This window comes from Phoxinus phoxinus, assembly GCF_949152265.1.
Source record: "Phoxinus phoxinus genome assembly, chromosome: 1".
Taxonomy (NCBI): domain Eukaryota; kingdom Metazoa; phylum Chordata; class Actinopteri; order Cypriniformes; family Leuciscidae; genus Phoxinus; species Phoxinus phoxinus.
This window is the reverse complement of record NC_136876.1, coordinates 17,362,696-17,383,106: the sequence shown is the minus strand read 5'-3', so window position 1 is coordinate 17,383,106 and position 20,411 is coordinate 17,362,696. Positions and strand designations below refer to the sequence as shown.

Genomic DNA, 20,411 nt, shown 5'->3' with positions numbered 1-20,411 from the left:
TGTTCAAAAGAACTGCTAAGATCTGATGAATACATCTCAAAAACTAAGTTCGAGAAACAGGACGATCTGATCGAGATGCACATTAGGAGAGACGATAAGCCACTTGTATTGTCCTCTTCAGAGTTTATGATCACAGCTGTTGCCATGACGATTCCATTTCCACAGACATGCTGGAACAACGGCTCCAATCACTGAAACATCTCAGTGTTTTTCAGTCGATGTTGAGTGTGTGTGTGTGTGTGTGTGTGTGTGTGAGGGAATCTCAGTATGACGACCGAGAGCTTACAGAACATAAAACATCTCAACATCTTTGAGAAAGAGATTGTTGAAGTGTCTTCCATGCATTACGCTTCACTGAGGTTTGTTTTGAGCAGAAAAACATTGTTTAATATTTCTGCACTTCATAGTCTGTAGATTTAAAAAGTCTCATTTCATTAGAAGAACAATTCAAAATGTCAATTAGCCATTTTTTTTAAATCACTTTCATCATTTTAACTCATTTTATCTATCTTAATGTACAAGATATTGGTCTTCAGCAAAATACTTTTGCATTTATGAAAATCACACAATATTGAGAAGCTTTCTCCGAGTCCAAATCAAACACATTGTAAGATCATAAAGAGCAGGCTCAGTCTGACCAGCACAGATTTCTTTGCGCTTGATGTTTTTTAGCTTCCAGTCCATAGCTTATTTTTTTTATTTTAAGTGTGAACAAACTCTATACTAATGTATTTCCAGCTGAGGTGTGTGTTTAAAAATGATGTTGTGATGCTTAAAGCAGTTACGTCTCTCATCTTCAGGCTTTTAACCTTTAACTAATATTGAAAGATGTAAAACACATGCAGTTAATGTAGTTAATCCAAATTAAATGCAGTAAATAAAGTTATTAATCTTTTCTAGTTTTCAATTCTGAAACGTTTCTCCGGTGGTTTTGTCTGTTTGCTCGAGCATCATTTGTTGGGAGTCTGTCTTTAACTCTCGGAGAAGCAGAGAGTCCTGACCGGCTCTTCAATGAATTATTCAGCGTCTCCACTTTGACCGTCTGTGGGCTTGTTTTTAAAGTCTTCTACAACCTTCATTTGCTTTCAGAGACCCAGCAGGTGTTTCAGCAAAAACTGGCTTCTCGTATTCTGGGGTTTCTTGTGTTTGTGTTGTAACGGTGGCGGCTGCCCTAACTCTAATAAACAATTCTAAAGAAAATATTCGGGCGCCAGACAAGATTAAACTTGTCACAAATTAAATTAACCCAGGATAGCAAAAAATATATCCACCTGTTACACAACAAATTATAATAATCAAGAAAAAAGAATTTTCCTTTCACAGATATTTATTTTTCGACACATATTCACGGTCATAATTCACATAAAAAAAAGAAAGCAAAAAATAAAAAGAAAATAAAGGGCACACTAGCGGTCTCAGCTGATCTGTTGAGATCATCTAACTGGTCGGGATCCGTGCCGGAAACCAACCGCGTCACGCGGTTTTCAGAGAATCACAAGGCACCAATAAGTTTATGGGTCACCAGACACCAGGAACCAGGATAAGTGGATGGGCAGTTGCCTTGTCTTCAGCTACCTGACACTAGTTGGTCTGGATTGCGAAACTTCAGCCGACCTTCATGCTCGCACCAGACATACATGCAGCAGCTGCTTGACACAGCCGTTCTCCACCGTAAATCCCTTTACAACGGGTAACCTCGGATGCAACCAACCGGATGACGCTTCTGATTGAAGGTAAGAAAACACTCCCTTTTCATAGACCTTCCTTCCGTCGTTAATTCGATACTCCACCCCTAATTACACTAAACTGAAAGTGAAAGTAAACAAATGTTTTTTTCCGTAGCAGATCCTCTTGTCTGCCACAGTGTGTGTGTGTGTGGGAAAGGATTGTGTGGCACTCTGAAATTCTTATACAAAAACTGAAACTAGTTACTGCTTCCCAGTGTTTATGTAATCTCATGGTTTATGTGTATTTTTGGAGTTTTTGAGTGATTGTTCAATCCCATCCAGTAAAACAATATTTGTTGTGTTTATTTGACTTATGACTTACAACTGCTCACATACTAGTTCAGACAGTAAGTTTACACATCTATTTAGACTAACAAATACTAAAATATAAAAAAGAATAACTATTGGCTCTATGAGGTTCATGCTTGAAACCAGGGTTATATAATTATTTTTTTGAGTCACACAGATACATATTGCCCAAATGTCGTTCCAACCAGCTCAGCAGAGAGTCTGAACAATGCAACAATGCTGCAGATTTGTTAAGAGTTCCCAGCATGCATTTCTGCATGAATAAATCATGTGGTGACTTTTATAGGATCCTTTTACTCTTTGCTGGCTGTTATTTTCTTGTAGTGTGATGTTCAGAGTTAATCTTTTTAAATGATTATGTATATTGATTGTCACTTTTAATGAGGTTCATGAGGTCCCTGTGTGTTGTCTTAAGAACACTGTAAAATCCGATTAGTTCACCTTACTCAAAAAAAGCATGCAAACCGATTGCACTTAAAAAACTAAGTAAAGTGAAATAGGAATAGTATGTAGTACTAACAAGTGCACGTCTAGTAGTGTACACTTACAAGAGAGTTCCAGTAACTTAAAACTAAATTGTATAGTGTACTTGATAATTTACTTTAGATGTACTCATTTATGCTAGTTGTGTTAACTCTGATGTTTTCTGCATACAACTTGGAATTACTGAGTTTACTTTACTTCAAAAGCAATCCAGTTTACTTGATAAAACCATGCAAACCGATTGCACTTAAAAGAGCAAGTAAGCTTTACTCAAATAACTTAAGTGCTATCAATCATCTATTATAAATCATTGAGAATACTTTCACAATTTTACAAAGATAACATTTACAACTGGACAAATAAATTTAAGGCAATGATACAGTTTAAAGGTACATTTATTGTATTTGTTTTCTTAACAACTGACACAGAGGTGGTCCACAAGTTGCATTGGGGTATACAATTTATGTAAAAAGTCACTTATAGGTTTAAACAAAAAATTGAAAACAACGGAAACACTTTATAATAAGGTTCATTAGTTAACATTAGGTAGTGTATTAACTAACATGAACTAACAATGAGCAATACATTTGTTACAGTATTTATTCATCTTTTTTAATGTTAGTTAATAAAAATACAGCCATTATTGTTCATGTTAGTTCACAGTGCATTAACTAATGTTAACAAATACCTTTGATTTTAATAACGTATTAGTAAATGTATATAAAATCTGAAAAAAAAAATATATACCATACCCTGACTTTAACACATTCTCAACAAACAGCTTTAACAATTCAATACATGACAATGACTCACTTTAATCAATAACACTTCGGAGACCAAACTTGGTTTATAGAAGTGCAAAAAAAGTGGCTACATTCAATAATGATGGAATAGTATTTCATCGTTTAAGCCTAACGATGAAAAAGCAATGTCTCTGACACACATGTACATTAGAAATTAATACGCTGACAGCATCTTAAAGAGTTAGTTCACCCAAAAATTGTAATTCTATCAGTAATTACTCACCCTCATGTTGTTCCAACCCCGTAAGACTTCCGTTCATCTTAGGAACACAAATGTTTGTGATAAAAAAAAAAGATATTTTTGATGAAATCTGAGTGGTTTCTGTCCCTCCATAGACTGCAATGTCATTGCAACTTTCAAGGCCCAGAAAGGTAGTAAAGACATAGTTAAGATAGTCCATGTGAAGTATACAGTACTTCACCTTAATGTTATGAAGCAACAAGAATACTTTTTGTGTGTAAAAACCCCGCCATTACGATATTATTCAACAATATCTTCTCTTCCACATCATTCTCCTACGCTGTTGACGTAGTGTAAACACCAAGTGCTTCTGGGTTCTACGTCAGATTGAGGCTTATTATTGGCTGACGCTGGTCATGTGTGATGCTGGCCAATAATAAGCCTATGTTCTGACATAGAACCCAGAAGCACTGGGATGTTTATGTCAACAGCGTAGGAGAATGACGTGGAAGAGAAGAGATTGTTGAATAATGTCGCTATTTTTATAGCGCAAAAGGTTTAGCGCACAAAAAATATTCTCTTCGCATCATAATATTAAGGTTGATGTGCTGTATACTTCACATGGACTATTGTACCTTTCTGGGCCTTGAAAGTTGCAATGACGTTGCGGTCATTGGGGGGTAGAAAGCTCTCAGATTTCATCAAAAATATCTTTATTTGTGTTTTGAAGATGAACGAAGGTCTTACGGGTTTTGAACGACATGAAGGTGAGTAATTACTGACAGAATTAAAAATTGTGGGTGAACTAACCCTTTAACTTGCAGGCATGAAAACAGGTCAGGGGTAAAAAAGGTGAGAAGGATGCGGCATATATATATACCCCCCCCCCCCCCCCCCCAAAAAAAGAACAACAAAAAACAACTTGTAATCTGCATTGGCATTGTAGTAGGCTACCAGTGTTTCTCACAGGATTTTTGGATCACTGTGATGAGTGGTCCTCTGCCACTCTAGGGGGGTTCGGGGGCATGCTCCCCCGTAAGAAAATTTTGTGCTTTTTAATGTGAAATTCATCAATCTGGTGCAAATTAAACAAAGAAAATTTCAAAACTCTTTTAGTTACAGTGTCTGTCTACATTACTACTACAATAATAGTTATAATATTAATCCCATGATAGTAATAGCCATATAGCCTATTGTAAAACAAATGCACTGAAAAATAAAGGAAACTTTCATAATTAGTTTTGTACTAATTTCTATACTTGAAAGAGTATATTTCTATACTTCACATTAAAGATGTGATTGGGCTAGCCCAGTGTCAATCAAGAAAAGAACCAATGGGCCGCTGATCTACGTATTTCATCGGGTCTCAGAGAAAAAAAACTTTTTACTACTACTATTTATCCCAAAAATGCCCCAAACCAGTCGTCTGTATGATAATCTGAAACAAGCACTGGTGAGCCGTTGTCCTGCTTCACTTCACAGATGCTGAGTGAAAGGAGAATTATAGAATGAAAGGATATTCATTTATATGACACTTTATTAATCAGGAGAACAGCTTGTTCAGCGCGTCATACGTCGTCCTTTCAGTTTCGGTTTTCAATCGATCAAGTTTTTTCACGTTCTCTCGATAAACCACCCCTTTCAATCCGATCGAAATAATTTGTAATAGAGCTGAGTTTTTAACGGGTTATGTTAAAGCCCTACTTGTTATGTTTTTATAAAATATCTATAGTGAATGCATTATCATATCACCGTATTATTTACCGCCATGCAACTGCGAGCCACGAATTAAAGCTTGGCGAGCCGCATGAGGCTCGCGAGCCGCGCAATGAATACTTGTTCCTGCTCGCTCAGCGCTCACGGCGCCCGCGCCCACTCGCGATATTATCTCGCCCACTTCTATGTCAAAATAAAAAATAATGACATTGGCAACATCGCTGTCTGTATCTGACAGGACAGTTAACATTGTAAGCTAACTTACCTCAGGCTTGCTTTCCGACGTGCGGTTCTTTGTTCGGCAGTGTGTCCAGTTCTCAGACTCGCGGTGTAAAAGACTTTGAAAACATTTCTGCCCTAACGTTACTCTGACTCGTATTGGCTGTCATGTTTCGGCATTCGGAATGATGATTGTTTTTTAAAGCTTATAGTTTTGTAAAGTTTATGGTAACTTTATAGGGGATAAATGCTGGCCTCGACATCGAACACCCCCCCCTCCTCCTCTCTAAAATATTTTCTCATCGGATCTGCACAAATCACGTAGGTGACCCTTTTAGGTTTTAAAACGGCGAATTTCGCCGAAAGGTGAGGAGTTTTCATGCCTGAACTTGATCATGAACTAATGGGCTGACAATTTTAAACAAGTGGCTTAGTTTCCCTTTTATTTTTCTATCAACTAATCTAATTCCACTGTCATAAACAAATGTAATCTAATGCCAAACATCATCAATCTTGCACATTTGATTACTCAACAGGAGATTGAGTTAAAAATAAGTTAAAAGTATTTTTCATGTCTTTTGGGTAATCCAAATTTTAAGTATAAAACAGACCAAAATAGATGCAAATTGCCTGAGGCAGGTTTTGCAGATTATCCATTACAATACCTCTCTCAACAATGATGGCAGTAGACACTGGGCAAATGTAGAGTGTATTTAGAGAGGGAAGTTGTTCTTCATCAATGACAGTCAGCACCCCAACAGATACCCAGGCTTCATCAACATCACATACCTGAATGAAACCAAACAATAAAAATATTACAACAGAGAAAAGGCATGATTTATAAATGATAAATAAAAATTTTATAATTAAAAAATTATTTATAGTGAATGGCCGTATATTTTAATGATGGATAGATGCACTTTTATCATGGATGGATGCATTTTGATGGACTTCAAAAAATATATACGGCCATTCACTGCCATTATAAAGCAATGGATGAGCCAGGACATTTTCTAATATAACTCTGATTGTATTCGTCTGAAAGTAGAATGTCATATACACCTAGGATTACTTGAGGGTGAGTAAATCATGGGATAATTTTAACTTTTGGATGAAATATCCCTTTAAGTATGCAAGAATGTTTTCCTCAAAAACCTTAATTTCTTTTCGACTGAAGAAAGAAAAGACATCTTGGATGACATGGGGGTGAGTAAATTATCAGGAATTTTTTATTTGAAAGTGAACTAATCCTTTAAGATGACAGTCCACAGTTAAAGAGTTTATCAACAAAACCCCACAGCACTTTAGACAACAGCTGGATAGATTGTAAGCAAACCCATGATCAACTCATAATAATAATAAAAAAAATTAAGGCTGCAGTAAACTCACCCCTGTATTAATTTGCTGCATAAGCTCATCTAATTTCTCTCCAATGCTTCTTGAAGTCTTGAAGATTGTGACAAAGCGTGGTGTGTAGCGATCCACGGCACCATAAAAGTTACTCTGCAGTCTGCAGATGTGTGGGGACTATCCTGTTAAACTCTGCAAACACCTACAACACAGGCAAAAAAAAAAAAAAAGGCATGGGACAGTGTGGAAATCTTTCAATGCATGGTCAGGCCAACAGGCCAATTCTAAAGCAAAAGGGTATGGGTATAAATAAGTAAGTTACTTACTTGTCTCTCTGTAAAAAGAGCTGGCCACTGCTCCATCTGCATCCACAATTTCACGTCTTCACATTGAGAAGGTCTGGTCCACCTTTGATGCAGTGATAAAGCAGTTGAGTTCGAGTAAAAAAAAAAAAAATCACTTTTACAGTGCTTGCATAATCTGAATTTACTCAATTAAAAAAAACAATAGTTTAATGCTGTTGTGAAATCACAAATACTTTCAAAAAGTATCACATACTTCATCTGTGCATAAGCTGCATGTTACCTTTAACTGTAACGTTAGATGTGCACCATTATAAAAGATTTGGAATCTTAATAATTTATAAACAATGCCAACAGAGGATAATGCATCAGTGAAAATGGTAAAATAGAAAACCATAATTCTTACATTTGGGACAAATAAATCGCTTTTCATGTATTCCAGGAACTGTTATGGTACCTGATAGTTTTATGCACAAAAAAATATACAAATATTCTTAAGCCAACCATGTTCTTCAAGCTCTATATGTCTCAATTCTTTGGTAGACATTAAGGAAATCAGTAAAAATTAGCGACAGACAATAAAAAAAACATTCACACAAAAGTCACATGCTTGATTACTCACCTTATTATTATTCCAAAACCGTAGCGAAGCTCCAGATAAAAATGTAGACAGTCTGTCGAAGTCTTTCCACAACTGCAAAATTGGCGCCGAAAATGAAATACGCACAGAATCTATTGCGCATGCTCTCACAAGTGCCGCTTCTTCTTCTTTGTTTTTTTCCTGCACATTAGGCATGCTTTAATTCACTGCTGCCTCTCACTGGTTTAGTAACGTCATTGCATCCTTTGTTGTTACTTGCTTATTTCAAGTAAGCGTCACTCAAACGATTGAGTAACTTGTTATTTTCACCCTGCAATTGACCGTAACTCAACAAAACCTAGTAAGAAGTATGTATTTTATACTACTGAGTAAAGTTTACTAGGTATATGTGAGTCAGGAAAGCTATTGGATTTTACAGTGAATGTATATGATTTTTTTATTTTGCATGATAAATATAAATGGTTTCCTGTGTTAAATAATCCATAGTGTTGCTTTTTTTAATTATTTGTTTGTTTGTTTATTTGATCTTATTTCAGGGTGTCATGGTATGAGGCAAGACAGGGTAGGCTCTACAAAAGCCAATCTCACAACACAGGGTAGGAAAGTAAATATCTTTCGCTTCTTAGATTTTTTTAATTCAAAGGAAATCTCACTCATCTCTTCATAAAAAAAAATCTGAATAATGTCTTAAATTGTGCTCTGCAGTTTATATTTTAGAGCACAAAATCTCCTGTATTATCTTATAGGTTTTTTAGGAGAAATGTCTGAGACAAAGGTGATATGATTCATTAATGTCTCCTGAACTATGAAAGATAAATAACATTATATTTTTTTTTATTTCACACCGTGCAAGTGAGTTATTACATTTTGATGAAATATTATGCAGACAAATGTTATTTTCTTTGGAATAAACATGCAGTGATTATTTGTGCACAACAAGAACAGGAACAATGACATTACAGTCAGTTTTGATTGATGTTGACTTTTAATTGAATTCTACAAATGCACTACCCTGGAAATCCAGAATTCTCGCGAGAGCACAAATTGAATTTGCTCAGCGAGTAATTCTGGTGAAGAGTAATAATGCTCATTAAATATGCCCCTCTATCTGAGCTGCACCAATCACATCGGGTTATCTGATGTAGGCGGGCCAGAGGCGAGCTAAACAGATGACGCAGCGCTGTGACGTTGAAGTCATTAGTAAACATTGCAAGATGGCTATGGATGAACACCAGTTGTTTGAAACGGCTTTAGCCGCTACAATGAAAGATTTAGACTTATCTTTTTCTCTAAAAGAGGAACAGAAGACGGCGCTCGAATCGTTCCTTTGGAAGTTTTTGCTGTTTTGTCGACCGGATACGGCAAAAGTCTAATCTACCAGTTAGCTCCGCTCAAGTTCGAACTTCGAACCCGAGGACAGACACGAGAGGCGGGGAACAGAGTAGACGTGATACATTTGAAGTTGCAAAAGAAAGAACGCCGTGGATCAGGAGGTGAGGTGAATACAGACTGCAATAGTCTGGACTTAAAGTCCACGTGAACCGGAAGTGGCAAACGACTTTTCTCAAGTGTTGTGACGCATTTCCGAGTGAAACGGAATATTGACCAGAGGGCAGGGTTTTACTTCAGCGCTCCTCCTCTCCATCTCTCGCCCATAGCAGAGTAACGGTTCGAGGGGAGTGGTTAAGCGATTAACCAACCCAAGTCGTCAAGCCTATGTCATCAGAAAAGAACGCCATTCCAGACCCGGAAGTAACTTTTCAGACTTTGATTAAAGATAACTTCGGCAAACAATTTTTTTCCGTGTATTAACTTGCACAGATTAATTGTTCACCACAAGACTAGTAACATCCGCTAACAAAGTAAATAGGATCAATTTTGATTTCATGCCGACTTTAAGTTGGACCCAACTTTTCAAAAGTAATCAACATTTTCCTAAGTACTAGATATGTTGGGCTATTTAACATGACATTTTAATTATATTATGCTGAACGAAATTACTCGAAAAAAAGATTCGTTCATTTGGCAGAACGCGATTCAAAGTTCCGAATCAGTAAAATGATCCGAACTTCCCACTACTACTCCGCTGGTAGCTAGCTATGCGCATAGACATGTATATAAAGGCTATATGGCTCAAGGCGGAGTCAGCTGTGTCGTCAACTTGGCGGCCATCTTAGGTCAGGAGACTGCGCTGCTGCTCCCTGCTGCTGTGGACGGAAGGTGAGTGACAAATGCTCGTAACTTGCTGAATTCTTGACGGATTTACAAACGGTTTGGTTTATTACAAACCTTATTAACGTGGCTATGATTTGTGCTGATGCCGATGTTTAAATTGTAGCTTCACGTTTTGAGAAACGCTTAACATTGCAGCGTAGCTGTGTGTTTCATGGCATCCCTGACGTTTATGACACACCAAGCCGTTTGAAAATCGGTTGAAAATTGAGCAAAATATAGTTATTTCAGCACTACATGCACAATAGACTTTAATGTTATAACTGGACGAGCGGTACTGTCCTAAGATGGCCGCCGTGTGACGTCGTCGGGTCCCATTGGCTCTCAGCGCCGGTAAGCCATCTAGCCTTTATACATGTCTATGGCTACGCGTATGGGGCTTAGTGATGCGTCACCCCGTGTATTGTTGTGATTGGTCGTAGTGTTACCCAATTGCGTGCTGTGAGATTTTCAAATGCATGCTTGGTGCCGCCCCTTGAGCTGGCCGATTTTCATTAAGCGACACCAGACCATAAATCTTTCAGATTTTGGTCTGGATTTCCAGGCTACAAATGCACAGCATCTTAAAACCTCTCCATTTGTATTCCAGAAGTAAAGTCATATGGATTTGAAATTACTTGAGAGTGAGTAAATGGTGACCGAATTTTCATTTTAGGGTGAATTGTGTGTCTTTAAGTGACACTCATTTGTAGGGAAGCACACTCTTTATGTTACTGTAGCACAGAGCTGATTAATCGTCCTCTTCATGTGCTTCGCCCACAGAGCGCATCCCTCTCTCCTCGACCCATTTCATTTTCTGCTTTCATCTGCTCTCCTCTCGGGAAGGGTGAATTGTCTCATATTGTCTTAAAGCCATAAACACGAAAGCAATCTGCTCAGCAACTGGCACATCAGACAGCATGAGGCTTTCCTCTGATAAACACTGGTAATGTTTGATTGCATAACACATTTTAAAATATCTATTTTTAAGAGTGTACTGGGGGTTTTAAGGCACTATTCTCTAATGAACAATATATACTGTATATGGTATATTTTTTGTGAATATATTTGAGCTGTGGACTTGCTACTGCTAATAGATACACAGAGACGCTGCTGTGTGTAGCAGTGGAGCTGGGGAGGTGGAGGGGTTCAGAGGATCTCTATCGCACTGACTAGTTTACAGCAAACAAGGAACCAGACTATTCAAATGTTGAGCAAGCAATCTCATTGGCTGCCGGATCATTGGCTTGCAGATTGTGTATAAAGGAGCAATCAGCCTGCGCCCTCTTGAGTTTCATGACTGAACTAGATAAACTAATTCTAATATCAGAAGGTACAATGACTGTTTGTGCTGCATATCAACTCAGTTTTAGATGTTATTTCTCATATTCCGGTGTAAAGCCAACAGTCAGGTCTTCTATAAATCCCCTGGCTCGAGGTCGCAGGACTGCTGTTGATGGCAGAGATGCTGACGTCTGCAGATGTTTTGGCTAATGCTGATATAGATATAGACATATATAGAGCTCTCAGCCGTCATGATGGATGGATCTTTCTAACCTTCTTCTCTAAAATTCAGTGAAAGTGCAGATTATAGAGTCGACTTACAGCTTCACCTTGGCATGAACTTTCACCTGATTACCTAATGTACATCACCCTACAACATAGAAAAATGCTTGCACAGCAATAGATATCAGGAAATTCTTTATGAACATGCATTGCAGTCAAATATGGCTGTTATAATGTCACATTTTTGTTTCTCCTGTATATTTAAGTGACATCTTCATGATAATGGTAGCGACGATAACGGTTTCACTCCAGGTTTGAGTTATGGATATGTCGGTAGAGGTTTATGTGTGCCTTTATGATCTATATAGAGTCATTTGATGTGAGCAATAGGGCTATACGTCCAAAATACGTGAATAATAAACAAGCTTATACTCCAGAGCATCATTTTTTTTCTTTTGTGTTCATATTTGCAACTGTTGGCTTGCAGTGCCCTGCCATCAGTCATTCTGTCAAATAAATTCCCACCTCAGCCGACCGTTTCCAGTGAGTAACCACAGATACATAAACCTGTCTTTAGCTTCAGTGTAACCCGGCTCTTTATGAACATATTGCTAAATAATGGTGTGTGTGTGTGTGTGCATTATCTCCATAATTTGTTCATGATTCTTACTGCAAAATCCTCCAGTTTCTTGGTTGCTGTAGTCTAAATGCTCCATCTTTCACATCCTGAGGGTTTTGCCTGTTTGCATGAGATTTGCTCTGGCATCATTCACAAACACTTTCTGCTCAGATTTCAACCATGCTGTATTCAGAGGAACCCAGAGAGCCCCGGGCCTTGAAACATGACTTCCACATCACCAAACTCACATCTGCTTGACTCAAAAAAACAAACAAAAAATTTAACCCATACTGAAGAAATCAATTTTTTTGGGACAAGCTTTAGTCCAGAATGTCACAAAAACTATTTCTTATATTTAATAATAAGATATGTCCAAATGATAATGAAAGGTTTTGAATGTTTAATATATCAATGTAAGCAAGCATTAATTTACAGCATCAGGTTTGTAGATGTTTGTAAAAAGCCATTTGTGTAAACGGCAAAAACAATCAAAATTGTTTCAGAGACAAAGTACATCACTATGATGAAAGACTTTTTTTATTGTGGAGTAATGCAAACTGAGGTATTGTAAATAAATGCAGTCAATTTTGATTTCATGTTGAATTAATTAAAGTTATTGTAATATTGTTAGGAATGACACTGATTTTGATGACAGTGGATGAACGTAAAATAATACTTGTTTCATTGCGCAATTATACATTTTATGTGAATATAATGCAGGGATGCTCACAAAGGTCAGGTTTTTTTTATTGTTTTTTTTTACATGAAGTGTGCAGTGAAATGCATTAGTCCTTCTACATGCACTCACACATAAACATACATGCACACACATTCGGTTTGCCTCTCATGCCTGAAATATTCATGCAGTGGCATTTTTTTAAAGCAGCCATGCATGCTGAGGGTGGACAGAGATTGGACAGAGGAAGATTCCTGGCCATTTTTTAATCAACTTTCCTCTTATGTCTCTCACATAATGAAGAAGATCATGTGGGATTTCACGCTGTTCTAGACACAATCTGGATTCTCAATGATCTGCCAGCTAAGAACATCCAGCCCTGTGCCAATGATTCTCACTAACAAACGTGTGCGTGTGTGTGTGTGTGTGTGTGTTGTTTTCAGTCCTTTAGGAAGATTAACATGCACTGTTGAAAAGAATCTGCGAAATGTATGGTAAAATGTGGCTATATATTTTTTTAAAGTGCAAATAGCTGCTGTTTTTTTTTTTTTTAGGTTTTATGGCTTAAACTTGAATGAACTGTAAAAAAATTATGTTAATAAAATACTAAAATAATGCTTTGTAATATTATAATATACTGACAACCACCATTTCGATTTAACGTTCATCACAAGTAGCTTTTCTAAATATATAGATAATACACACATATAAAACAGTCACACGTGACATTAAAAACATGCAATAAATATTCATTTAAAAACACAAGATGTAACAGTTTTTAAATGTAACAGTTGAGTAACAAACAGTTTTTTAAATGAAAAACTAATTCTGGGAATTTCAGTTTATGATTTTCCACTGTAAAGTATAGGATTACTTCTTTTTCACTTCCAAAAACTGTGAATTCAACTGTAAAATTACACAAAATGTCTTGTTACTTGAAATGTACTTGATTTTAATCTGCTGGAATTGCATCATGACATGAGGTTGGAGGGGAGTTGATACAAATTTGTTTTTATTAAGTGTATTAAGAAAGTAAATTGGGTCAATTCTCTTTTTATATTGACTTTTTAAGTTGCTAAAGCAGAAATATGTGTTCATATGTTGCAGAAAAGTTGAAAAATATGAATTAGGATTTAGTTCTATAGAATGTTAGGCTAAATGTAACCCAAATGAGAAACACCGGCCTGTTAAGTTTCAATATGTTAAGATATAAAAAGCTGCTCTCTAGAAATGTGTTACTTCCTGGGAGACACTACTTGCTCCATTGTGACTCTATACCGAAAAAACTGCAGGAATTCAACCTGTCCGTTCTGACTGTTTGCTAGCTATGACCTCTTTTTTGTCATGAATTTTAATGAGGGAAGGCCGTTCTGTCGCATCAGTGTAGTCCGCATCAGTTCTCCATCTGGCGCGCTGAATAACACGCATCATTTCCCACGTGGCGGCAGAAAAGAAAGATGTTTTTCTAGGGAACGACGTTCTACAAGATCTTCTGAAACAGGCTCTAATGAAACATGATGTTCATTTAACCGTTGTACATAACACTGTGGGGGAGAATGAGTTACACTTGCACCCGCTGATAGTGGCGTTTATTTCAATAGATCTGTCTGCATCCTGCAATACTTCAAGTTACGCCCCTTCAAGTTACGCCCCTTCAAACAGTCGTAAACTGATATAGAAAACAATAAATTATGCGACCTCTATGCATGTACATCTATTAGGTGAAATCTTCATGCATTTACATTTTATTATAATATAATATTAAATGGAAAGCGACCACTCCAGGGCAATCTACTACTGGGTCATTCTATGGAAATATCCATTTTTCTGCCCCTAGCCTTTACAGAAATATTACACTTAAAAGACACTTTAGGGTTACAATTTCTTTACATTTTAAAACAAAACAATATGTTATTTGTAAAATTACATATTTTAAAATTATTTTTAATTTTACATCCATTTAATTCTGCTTCACTCAAAAGTTAAGATTTAAAGGATTGCATCATTACTTGATTTTAACTGGTGTTCAAATATGTTCATCGTTATAGCAAATACATGGTTGCGCCAATAAACTAACCTCATTCAAGCACACTTTTCGTCTGCCAAATGCATGAATTTTAATATTAACAGTCGTTCTGCTTTATGTTTTGTGAATAAGAAAGTTCAAAAAGCAATTATAAATGAAATATAATTTTTTAAAACTTGATTCCCTTTTTAAAATCACAAAAAAAATAAAAAACCGTTAATAGGCTATTGCCAAATAAGTAGGCTAAGGTAACAACAGTGACAAAAAATGGTGTAGGCTATATGCCGTCTTTAAATAAATACACAAAAAATCTAATTAATCATTAAACTGTCATTTATGTGTATTCATGAAGTCAAATGGTAATCTAATAATGTGGTCTAAAGTTTAAACGTTAGAAAAATATATTAATTTTAAGACATCTTGTGATAGAAGTGGACGTTTCTGTAGAATGACCTGCATCTGTGTGACACTCAGCGAGACAGATTGACAAGCTCAAAGTTCCAAACGCTTTGCTCTGCCCTTGCTGCAATGTTAAAGGCAGAAATATTACTTATACATGTCGATTTACACGATTATCTCTGGAAACTATTATTACCGTTGACTCTATACGAGCTGGCATATTGCCGACAACATCTCGTTTTGAGTTTGACATATCGCGTGGTTCTGTGTGATTTGGACAACTTCAAGTTACGCCCACTTCCTGTTACGCCCCTCTCTTGCAGTCCGCAGACAGACCCATCTCGTTTATTTGCGTAAGATTTGTTTGCGTCGCTTTAACACCTAATTCACTGAAGGAATTATGCAAATCCGACAACAGTGAAGTGAATATGCGCCCATCAAATCTGTGCTGGACTCAAGTTGCATGGCGCAATTAATTCCCCATCTTGTGCTTATATTTAAACTGAGTTGTGGGTGGTTAGTGAGTTTCACCAAAACAATATGGGTACTTCATCGATGTAAGTCTATGTTTTTTTTTTGTGCAGAAATCATAAATCGGATGGTTTAGCACAGATATCCTCAAATCTCATCATTTCAGTCTGTAGCACAAATTTTGCAGAACGAGTTACACTTTAAATAGATACTGTTAGTGGTTTGTTCAGATCCATATCCCTAAAGTATAAACAATAATATGCTTTTGCAACAACAACAAAAAAAAAACACATCAATGATCAGACACAGAACTGGTTCAATTTCTAGTGCTGTAAATATAACATCCATGATTTTAATATATTCTTGATTTTGACCTTTTTGTTTTTATTCTTCCTTCGGGTCTTGGAAAAAAAATAATGCAGTCATTTGCTTGTATACTGACATACAGAGCAGAAATATGAAGCATTTAAGCATTTAGTCTTTATCGATTTTTCTCTCCCTCCAACCCCCCCTTACTGGAATGAGCATGTGTGAGCAGAACTGCCTGACTGAATGCAGGACTCAAGGGATTGCTGCCTGACAAGATGTTAAGCAGAGCTGTCCAATCTCTCACACACACACACACACACACACACACACACACACACACACACAGTCTAGAAGTAAAAGGTTAAGTCACATTTGCACCCAATGGACTGCTATAATGCACATACATCACCCTTGAGACATGCAAGCTGCTTTATTTTCAGATTGCATTTGCATTACATCCGTGATGTCTTTGATATCTGCAATTAACATTAAAGGAATATCCAGAAGCTTTTATAGCAAAGGTTTGGTACTTTAATCTCTAAATAGATATTACCAATTTCTGCAAAATATGTGAATGGTGCTTGCACATGCAAAACCCATTCTGGATGGTTGCTAAGGCATTGCTAGGTCCATCCTTAAGTCTCAATGATATTCTGGTCATTCGTTTTATTGTCCACCAGATGCAATTTTTAAAGTTTGACACCTTAAAGGGATAGTTCACCCAAAAATGAAAATTCTGTCATCATTTACTCGCCCTCAAGTTGTTTCAAACCTGTATGAGTTTCTTTCTTCTGTTGAACACAAAAGAAGATATTTTTGAAGAATGTTGGTGACCAGAGAGTTGATGGACCCCATTGACTTCCATAGTAGGAAAAAAAAAATACTATGGAAGTCAATGGGGTCCATCAACTCTCTGGTCACCAACATTCTTCAAAATATCTTCTTTTGTGTTCAAACAGGTTTGAAACAACTTGAGGGCGAGTAAATGATGACAGAATTTTCATTTTTGGGTGAACTATCCCTTTAAGTGAACGTTCACCCAAACATGTCACTCTGCATGTTGCATTTGCCAAATGCATTTCATTTTCTTTCCTCTGCAGAACAAAAGTTCTGTCATGACAACTCTCAGAGTGTTTGACATGATAATGGATATGGCAATACAGGTGGAGCTGGGGAAGGTGGAGGGTTCCTAAAAGTGCGCTGCACTGCTAAGGCAAATCCAGTGACCAGTATTTGAAGGTTGAGCACACAAGCTCATTGGCTACTGATGCAGCAGGAACCAATCAGCTGTGCCATGATGGGAATGTACAACCTGATCTCCCGGCAATTTCGTACGTATTTTACAAAGTGGCTAATTCGTACGAATTCATACGACCTCACTCGTACGAATTTGTACGATTTTTGCTAAATCACATATTTTACGAGTTGCCCAATTCTTATGAATTCTTATGAATGACCTACCCCTGACCCCGCCCCTAAACCTACCCATAGGGTCACACAAATCATACGAATTCGTACAACCCCACGCAATAGCCACCTTTTACTCACTCATACAAATTGGTCGTGAGATAGCGTTGGAATGTAAACAGGTTGAGTGAACGAACCTATACCATCTATACTTTCAAGACAGAACTATATTTTGAAGACAAAACAACATTGGACTTTTATTGTGTGCACACACAAAACGTTTATTTTCTCAAAAAACAAAACAAAAAACATTTATTTTCTCAAAATATCATCTTTTGTGTTCCTTAGAATAAAAAAAGTCATAGAATGACATAAGGGTGAGTGTAAATGGTGATAGCATTTTACCTTTTGAGGGACTGAGAAATACTTTTCACTGCTTACGATAAACAATAGACCATAAGTCAGTCGTTTCGAATGAAAAGTTGCATGGAAAAACTGGCTCAATTTGATCAGACTTTATCCTAAACACCTGCTATATCTGTAGAAAAAAAAATCAGAAGTAGATGAACTGTTTAACACTAACATGTTTCATCACATTTTGGCGGTCATTTGTCTTATATGGGTCACTGTTCGTTCATCATACTGTATACTGTATACATCACTATCAACACTCCTTGACAGTAATACTGATGCATGCTATAGTAAACACCACTAATGAGTGTAATGTAACTGTTTGTTTTTGATATTATAGTGACCGACATGCTTGACAAACTTTGACCTACTACAGATCAATTTGAATAACATTAACCTACATTCACCACAGCTCAGACTGTTACCTGAATACTCAGAGAGAGAGAGAGAGAGAGAGAGAGAGAGAGAGACGCGAGCTTGAATACAAATCAGACTCCCCGTTGCGCACACGCGCATTCTCTGCAGCCGCACTGGAGAGCTGCGGTTGAGGTGACGATTTAATCTCTCACGCCTCATTACCCAGGATCCGCCTGTGCATGCGAGTGCGGTTTACACACAGACCGTGAGCGCATCTGCATGCGCTAAATCCGCTAATGTGAGGAAACACTCCACGAGAAAAAAATCCTGTGTGGGTGGGAGGACAGAAGGAAGGACGGAGAGAGGCAAGCTGGATCGGTTCACAGGAGCTCCATGGCAAACGCGCGTTATGGCCACTGCATAGGAATCTATCTATCGTGACGGCTGCAGGGTGTGAAGTAAGTGGCTAAATCTAATTGTGCATGCGAACGCATCTGGTCACAATTACGCGAGGGTTCTTCCATTGTGGACGGTGCATGGCTGTAATGTTACGGTGAGTGTGGTCTCTTTGGAGTGGATCACCCTGGAAAGATGAGAGATGTTTCCTGCCCCATATCGCTGGAATCAGAAGGACATGGAGAAGGAGGGTGGGGGTGTGTGTGGTATTCCCCAAACGCGAGCTCTAATTACCCTGTATGGCGAAATCCCTTTAGGGTTTTACGCTCTTATTGCCTTTCGCATAGCCTACATCCCCCACCTTTAATAGCTTGAAATTGCGATGCTGCCGGATGATGCATGTGGTGATTTGAAACGTGCGTGTGTTTTGGTGGTGCTCGAAACCCAGAGACACGAAATCAATGATTGAAAGTAGAGGGATAGACTTAGACACGTACAGTACACAGTGTAATCCAGGTGCTTACAACAACAGCGCGCCAGCAAGAGGATTTCGCGCTTGAGCATGTGTTTTATTATTGTTGGGTTGGATAAATGAAGGAATGCAGGAAAAGGGCGAGACAATAGACAGAGTAAGTCGTGCATGTCTTCTTGGAATATGCTTTTGAGTTTAATTTGTGCAGGATGTATAAAGGAATGATAGTTATATCTGGGATAGTTCACCCAAACATGACAGTTCTGTCGTTATTTTCTCACCCTCACGTCGTTCTAAAAGCCTTTCTTGTGTGGAACACAAAAGACAATTTTTTAAACTATATCTCAAGTTTGGCTGTTTTTGTTTTTTCCATGCACTGAAATCAGTGCTCATATTTAGTTTGGACCCCAACATCCATAATATCTTATTTTGTGTTCTGCAGAAGAAAGATATGCATAGAGGTATAGAGCAGCATATATAATAGACATACATTTGTGAATGAGAGGTAAGCTATTACTTTTCTAAGTGATATAATTTTTCTTCCCCTGGTGGGACTTATGTTGTTGCCCTCTCAAATATCATAGACACTCTTTTGAGGTTTGTTTTGACTAAGCAACCACCCCAAAACACCCTTAAGCCACCAGTAGCAGTCAAGTCTACCTTGTTCTGCAAAACTCTTGATTCATTTTCATGAAATGGAATTCTTTTGTGATGTATATTCGATTGAAAAGCTTTAGGGCAGGACTTGATTTAGTCCATGGGTAATTGATTGGCTGGTTGGATGGTTGTGGTTTGCTATTGGTGGACCTCATGTGAGTGACAGGTTGCCCCGCCCTCACGCCAGTAAACACATCATCAGAGAAGAGATGTTAGAGGGAGGGGAAGTGATTTTGATTAAAGATTACAAGGGCACAGGAATTTAAAAATAATGATGTGCATGGATAAATAATTTACTGTATAATAGATATTGCAATATTCCATATTTCATGGTGACTTTAAGGTAAGACTGTAAATAAACACACAAAACGACTTTTGGCGAAAGGAGTGGGACCAGACAAAAACAAAACAGACTGTAGGAATTACTGGAAAATGTGTTCAATATTTACATTGCATATCATTTCACTAGAAATTGGCATGTATGCATGCTTGTCTTTCCAAACCATGTCTGTCTTGTTTTTTGTAGGTTGTACTGTAAATCTCAGTTTGTATTGGTGAAGACAAGTAATGCTCTATCATAGGATTTCCTGCAGATGCAAAGCCATCCTTTAATAACAATCATTCTGAACGCTGATGTAATATGAAAGCTGATTCAGAGACTGTATTTTCATAGATGAACCATAATGGAAAGTCAGGGCAAGCTCTGCATTGTAATGGAGTTGGTCTAACTGAAGCTCAAGTGTCCTCTGAGGATATACTGTAGCAGCCTCATCTCCATTTGTGGTCAGAAACCCTCCATCTCT

At 37.5% G+C, this 20,411-nt stretch overlaps 1 protein-coding gene and 1 long non-coding RNA gene across 2 annotated transcripts in view; both read right to left on the bottom strand.

Annotated features, from left to right (window-relative positions):
• Window positions 1–20,411, bottom strand: part of LOC307009008 (uncharacterized protein) — a 416,885-nt gene that overhangs the window by 207,696 nt on the left and 188,778 nt on the right. The gene's annotated exons all lie outside the window — the stretch shown is intronic.
• LOC307009058 lies at window positions 5,859–7,238 on the bottom strand. Its single transcript, XR_013799950.1, has 3 exons — window positions 7,115–7,238; window positions 6,828–6,990; window positions 5,859–6,227 (listed from the first exon to the last, which is right to left on the bottom strand). It is a non-coding gene; the product is annotated as an uncharacterized lncRNA (long non-coding RNA).